Genomic DNA, 6,534 nt, shown 5'->3' with positions numbered 1-6,534 from the left:
TACAGTATGTACTCTTTTCTGCCTGGCTTCTTCCACTTATGCTTATTTAGTCAACTCATTTGTCCTTTTTTTGGGTTACTATAAAGTATTTTATTTTTAATATATGTATCCCTTTTGTGTCAATATATATATGAGATATTTCTATTCCTTTCCATTACCAAAAATAAGGCAATAACTTTTTGTACCTCTCAATATGTTTGATTACATTTCTGAGGAGTGTATAACCTAAGAGTGATATTGTTGAGAGGGCATGGGTAACTTAGAAGATCTAATTTAGGAGATAATGAGAAATTGTATTCCAAATTTCTTAAACCAGTTTATACTTCAGCAAGCAACATATAAGCACCCCTTTGTCTTTACTTCAGAAGTCTACAAACTATGGCTCACTGGCCAAATCTGGCCTGCCACCAATATTATAAGTTTTTGTTTTGTTTTTAACACAGTGATGTCCATTTACTTACGTATTGTCTATAGCTGCTTTTGTTGTATAGCAGCAGAGTCATCACATAGTCTGCAATACCTAAAATACTTGCTATCTATCCCTTTACAATAAGTTTGCTGGCCACTGTCTACTCCCTTGATCACTCGTGTCAAGAGTTTCCATTTTGCCATTTTTAGTGTATATGTTATAGAATTTTCTTTAGATTTATTTCCATTTTCCTGATTACTAGTGATTCTGAACACTTTTTCATGTCTTTCTTGGTCAGTTGGATATCTTCATTTTGTGAAGTCTCTTTATAATTTTCTATTAAGTGTTTGGCATTTTCTTATCAAATTCTTCATAAAATCTGGTTATGATAATAGCCATTTCTGGTTTTAATAATAGCCTCTTGCTATTATTTTCTCCTATTCTGTAGATTTTGCATTTACTCTCCTAGGATGTCTTTTTTATGAACAGAATCTTTTATATTTTAAAGTGGTCAGATTTAACAGTTTTAACTTTTGGCTAGAGCCTTTCATGTCCTGTTTAAGGAGTTGTTTTTTTATCATAAGTAATAATATTCTTCCATAATATCTCCTGAAACAGTAGTTCTCAACTGAAGGCAGTTTTGCACCAGGGGATATTTGTCAGTGTCTGAAGATATTTTTGGCTGTCTCAACTGAGGGTGTTCTAGGGTATCTAGTGCGTAGAGGCCAGGGATGGTGCTAAACATACCATGATGCACAAGGCATCCCCTCAAAGACCCATCTGGCCCGACTGACAGTAATGTTGCTATTGAGAAACACAATCCTAAAAAATAATATATTGATTTACCTTTCACAGAATGATCTATAATATAATTAGGAATTGATTTTTATGAATTGATTTTATGAAGTAGAGTTCAAGTGTTACTATTTCCATATGTGTATCTGATTGTCCATTTACTAAAATTATTGTCCTTTCCCATCACATCTGCTTTATGATAATCAAGTATCCAGGTATAAGAAGTTCCCTGGGCTTTTCATGATGTATCAGTCTATTTGTCTATCCTTGTACCAAAGCAACTTTTCTTAACTATTTGGTTGTCAGAAAAGTCATGACATATTTTTTCTATGATTTTCACTTCAAAAATGCATATGACTTTTCCAACAACCCAATGTTACAGCTTTATGTAAAGCCCCGATATATGTAAGGCATTTACTCTCAATATATTCTTCCTCTTTGAGAATTTATTTAATATAAATTCATTTTCATACCTTTCTGTTGAGTTGTGTACACACCTATTTTTATATTTTCAACAGGTATTTTATATTTTCTCCCTTTCTTCATGAATTATTATAGAAAATTATTTTAATAGAGTTAACCATATTTAATCAGCACACACTCTCAAAATTATTGTGCTGTCAATTATTATACAAATAAATTTTTCTGAAAAAACATTTTTTTATCCAACAATTTTTAATGATTATCTACTATATGCTAAGAATTCTACCAGGCACCAGTGAAACTGCTGTGAGAAAGACATGATCCTGGGACTCAGTGGGTTTACATTATAGAGGGAGGAGATAGACTAAAAACAAATAGGAAAATAAATTGCTTCATTCTGTATATATTTTTCTGTTTTAGCTTTTTGTTTACTAATTTTCACTACTATTATGTGTGATCTGCTGTTAAACATATCCTTTGTGTTTTTAAGTTTGGTAACTAATTTTCTGTTCTAGATTTTTAATTCAGCTCTTTTCAAATCTATTGTATCCTTTCCTTTTACTTTCCATTTCTTTGCCAAAATTGTTAATCTTGTATTCTATTTCTTGAATTATTTTAAAGTATGCATAGCTTTACTCCAATATTTAGAGCAGCGGTTCTCAATCTTCCTAATGCCGCGACCCCTTAATACAGTTCCTCATGTTGTGGTGACCCCCAACCATAAAATTATTTTCGTTGCTACTCTATAACTGTAATTTTGCTACTGTTATGAATCGTAATGTAAATATGTTTTGGTTTTCTGATGGTCTTAGGCGACCCTTGTGAAAGGGTCATTCGACCCCCAAAGGGGGTCACGACCCACAGGTTGAGAACGGCTGATTTAGAGCAACTAAGGGTGTGTTTTTTTTTTCTATTGTTTCTATTAATTCATGTTGGCCTCCGTGTGTGTGTGTGTGTGTGTGTGTGTGTGTTTATTGTTAGTTTTAGGTGTACAGAACAATGAAATAGTTATCCTTTTCACCCTTCACACAGAAACAACCCCCCTCCCCCATCTACTGCCCTCCCACCCCCGATATCATACTTATCTATTACAACTCCATTGACTCCATTCCCACACTCTATTCCACGTCCCGTGACTACATATATATATAATTATAGTTGACATACAATATTATTCAACATCAGCTTCAGAAATACAGTGCGGTGGTCAGGCCTCTACACCAACTATAGTGTGTGTGTGTGTGTTTTAATGTTTTACAGAGACTTTACTTTTTTAGAGCAGTTTTAAGTTCACAGCAAAATTAAGGAGAAAGTACAGAGATTCCCCATATACCCTGAAACATGCATACCTTCCCCGATTATCAACAGTCCTCACCAGAGAGGTACATTTGTTACTATTGATGAGCCACGTCAACACATCATAATCATCCCAAATCCATAATTTATATTATGGTTCATGCTTTGTATACATAATATGGGTTTGGATAAATGTATAATGACATGTTATCTATCATTGTGATATCACATCTGGCTTTTTTTAATTTAATATGTACCAGACATTGTATCTGGGAATATTTTGTAGAAATCAGTTAGCCTCTAATATGATTTTATCATTCTATCTTACCTTCTGTTAATTGCCTGGGCACTTACAATCCTAGATCATCTTTAGCCATTTTCAGAAATGGAGATGATTGGAAGGTAAGTTGCTATACTTGGGAGAATTTCTCTACTGCTGGTTAACTTTTATCCCTGGAAAGAGATCCTTTGAGGTCTCAATCCAAAGGTAGAGAGTTCACTAGGGAACGCTTCTTGGTGATCCCTGAACACCATTCACTGTGCATTAACCAAGGAAGGCTGCCAAAATTTCCCTCAGCAACCCTCTCAGGAATCAGCAATACCCCAAATGAATAGAGGCACTGCCTCCCTAAGTCACTTGTTTCTTCTCTAGATCCTGACCCAGTAATCCTTCCCTATCTTGTAATTTCTTTAGATGCTTTTACAATTTGTTCTTTTCTCGATGTACTCAGAAGAAGAGTTGGTCAGAATTGCCTAGTTCACTGTTACTAGAAGGGAAGTCATCAAGAATTATTTGTTTATGTAAAAGACTAAAGAGTAATGGAATTAAAATTTATCAAAAAGCTTATTTTTGAATATTTTATGTATACTTTGAGAAAGTTATAAATTATGCAAATATACATATTTTAACTTTGTTAAATTTACATTGATTTAAATTAGATTTTAAGATATGTTTACTTTACTATATAATTAAAATATAAATCCTGTATCTTCAATTTATCAAGAGAGTCTTTTCATTAATTTCATTCCCAAATGAAATATACTTAGTACAAAAAAATTATGATTTAGTCCCTATTCCCCCACTGCAATGTTAACACCATGAAGCCCAAGGATTGTTATCAATCCTTATACCCCAGTACCTAGTGAAATGCCTGGTCCACATTGAAAATACAATGGATATTTGTTGAATAAATCAATTGTGTGTTTAAATTATTTGTTTCAATGGTCATGCTCACTGTAATACTTTTGAAAGTTTGCTTGCCCAATAAAAATGGTTGATGATTATCCTGGAAAAATTTTCTAACATGAATTATAGACATAGTTAAGTTTAAGGCCATTTTTTCCTGATTTACTGGGTTCTAAATTGATGTAAATAGATACATTTTTTAGCCTAAGTTTTATAAAGTATGGTAAAAACCACCAATAATCTTAATGATACTTGGATTATTAATAGGAAATAATAAAAAATGTTTCCAGAAAATTTATGTATGTTTATCATGAACCTAAGGAACATAGGGGAATGGTACACAGCTTTGTGGAACAATTTTCAGACCTGACATTTCTTCTTCATCCAGGTATCTAGGAAGAAATATTTATTTATAAAGCCTCAATATAGAAGCTATTTCTGTTGGTGATACTATGAAAGTATTATGAGTTCACACTATCGAGATAAATATTCAACAATTTTATTCTAAAATATTAGGAAACCCAAGTTAATTGTCCCACTAGTGAAATAGCATAGACTCTCCCTTAAAATGTTATTTTAAAGCCAAACCACATAAAGGTTAATATGTACATTTTGCAGGGCCAAGGCTGAGAATTCTGTTTACAAAGTAAAATAAAACAACAACAGAAAAAAATATATATATTACTTCATTGTTAGGGATTTGAATGAAATTCGAGCTGTCTAAAATTAGTGTTTTTCTTAAATTAGATTGAACGCAGGCCAGCCTTAAATTAGCTGGACTCATTTTAAACCTATAGTCTTTGCCTCATTCACTCATTACTGCCACTGTGTGTGTGTGTGTGTGTGTGTGTGTGTATGTGTGATTCTACATGCATAGGTTAGCTTTTTATTAAAGATTGAGGCATAATTAACATGCAGTAAACTTCCATATGTAAAGTGTAAAATTTGATAAGTTTTGACATGTGTATAGACCTGAGAAGGCATCACCACAATCAAGAAAATAAATACAGCCATCGCCACTGAAAAGCTTCCACATTCCCCTTTGTCATCCTTTACTCCTGCTCCTCCCTATACCACCTAAGCTGTCCCAAAGTAATCATTAGTCTTTCTCCTGTCACCATAAATTAGTTTTCATTTTGCATAGTGTTATGTAAATTGCATCATACAGTATGTGCTCTTTTACTTTTCCTGGATTTATTGATTCAACATATTTATTATGAAATTTATCCATGTTGAAGCATATACCAAATAATTAATTTCTTTCTTATTTCTCACTGGAATGCCACTGAATGGATAAATAGTAATTTGTACATCCAGTCACCTGTTGATGGCCTTTTGGGTGGTTTCCATGTAAAAGGCATAAGTCCATACAAAGACTTGAATATGAAGTTTGTAAAAATGTGTGCACAGGCCTTTGTATGGACATATGCTTTCATGTATTTGGGGTTAATTCCTAGGGATGGAATGGCTGGATTATATGAATCATCATTGTATGTTTAATATTGGATGAAACTGCTGAATAGTTTTGCACAGCGGTTATAACATTTTACATTCCCCCAACAGTAGTTTTCCTCTACATCTTTTCTTCTACCATACTTGCTATGGTCAGTCTTTTTCACATTCTCTTTTTTACTTCCTCCTCAAATGTGGCTATGTGGTTGTCTGATAAGTAGCAGGGAATTAAGACATTCGGATGGACAACAGCTAGATTTCCCTTCCTTTATCTCAGTTGTTTTTGGAGGAAAGACAAAATGGTGGTTAAAGGAATGACATTCAGAATCAGACAATCAGGGTTTAAATTCTGCCATTCCTACTTCCTAATTGTGCGACATTGGACAAGGTACATAACTGCTGGCTTATGACCCAGTCTCCCCAAATATAGCAGTTAAGAAAAGTGAGAGACATATTAGTCATTTCATAAATGTCAGTTCCATTTTCTGTCTTATGAAAAAAATAAAAGAATAAAAGTGTTATTGACATGAAGAGTAATTTGTAGCAAAACCAGATTGAAACCAGGTTAATGCTATAAGGGAACTATTTGTATTGTTTTTCTTTCTTTGAACGTGAAATATTACTTTATTATAAAAAATAGGTAGGGTCTTCCAAGACTATTTTGATACCCCAATACCATGGGACTCTCTGAGAATAACAGAGCATTTTGTTAGAGTAACTGAACTAAAATTACTAGAGATTTACCGTTTTGTAATAATAACTTTAAAATGGGAAATACAAGTATATGCATTACCATACATGGTAGTTAACTTGGGCATATAATATACAACAAAGGAGAAACACTATGTAGTTCATCTCCTCACTCAGACAGTAAAAAGTTTCTTATCCCCATGTCTAAGATCATGTGGTATTCTGTTTCTTTGAACTCCCCCTAACAATGTGTTATCACAGTACTGATCATTAATGTGCCCTT

The 6,534-nt window shown here is 33.2% G+C and overlaps 1 protein-coding gene across 6 annotated transcripts in view; it reads left to right on the top strand.

The window, feature by feature from the left end:
* Positions 1-6,534, top strand: part of NKAIN2 (sodium/potassium transporting ATPase interacting 2) — a 959,061-nt gene that overhangs the window by 587,709 nt on the left and 364,818 nt on the right. The gene's annotated exons all lie outside the window — the stretch shown is intronic.

Source organism: Hipposideros armiger, unplaced genomic scaffold (genome assembly GCF_001890085.2).
Source record: "Hipposideros armiger isolate ML-2016 unplaced genomic scaffold, ASM189008v1 scaffold_367, whole genome shotgun sequence".
Lineage (NCBI taxonomy): Eukaryota > Metazoa > Chordata > Mammalia > Chiroptera > Hipposideridae > Hipposideros > Hipposideros armiger.
Note: the sequence above shows the minus strand (reverse complement) of the source record. Positions and strands in the feature narration are given on the sequence as shown.